Raw genomic sequence first — 871 nt, 5'->3', positions numbered from 1 at the left:
AATGGGAAGAATAGGTTTCTGATTATCGTGATGTCTTCACCGAAACCTTAGTGGCAAATAAATCTAATAACAAACCTTCTAATTTTACAAAGAAATAAATAAATTGGAGTGGCAGCACCTGTACCAAAGGTGAATGGGTCATCTCAAAGCTGGGCTTTCATCTCTAGGGAGCATAGACAAATGCCTTTGTTCCTTCAAAGAGGAGAGGGGCGAAAGCCACAACAAACAGGGTGTGTGTGTGCGTGTGTGTGTGTGCATCGTGTGTGTTTCTGCATGTGAAAAGGAAGGAAAGTGAAGTTGATGGAGAGAGAGGGAGAGAGAGAGAGAGAAAATGCAGAGACAGATCAAAGCAGGGGGTATGTTTTTGAAACCCTGTGTGGGAGGTGAAGCCTCACCTACCCAGAATGCCTTGCCTCACTCCTTCCAGCCCACTCAGGTTTTTAGGAGCATCACTTTTTCCTTTTCAGCCTTTGCAGCTCGTTGCGCCACCTCTTCATCTCAGTCATCTCAAGCTATTCTCAGGGAGTCTTGAACAGGCGATTTGATGCGAACCGGCAGTCAGTCTCTGATCTGAGCTGCACAACCTGGATCGCACACAAACGCTTTTGCGACGCACTTTYGCTTGCTTTAAATGCATCTTATCCATGATGCAGAAAATAAAGCCCACGGAACATCAATACTTGATGTCTTGGTGAAAGATCTCAGCGTGAATGCCTTCTAAACTTGATCAGAGCCCATCCCCCGTTTTTGATTTTTTTTTTTTTTCCTAGTACCATGGAGGGATCGAAACATCTCTTTTTAACTCAGCGTGAGAAGCAGCAGCCAGATGTGTATCTTGTCCACACAGAGGGGATGTCATGCCCTCTCTGAA

This window comes from Poecilia reticulata, linkage group LG17, assembly GCF_000633615.1.
Source record: "Poecilia reticulata strain Guanapo linkage group LG17, Guppy_female_1.0+MT, whole genome shotgun sequence".
Lineage (NCBI taxonomy): Eukaryota > Metazoa > Chordata > Actinopteri > Cyprinodontiformes > Poeciliidae > Poecilia > Poecilia reticulata.
The sequence above is the reverse complement of the archived record's forward strand: the minus strand, read 5'-3'. Positions refer to the sequence as shown.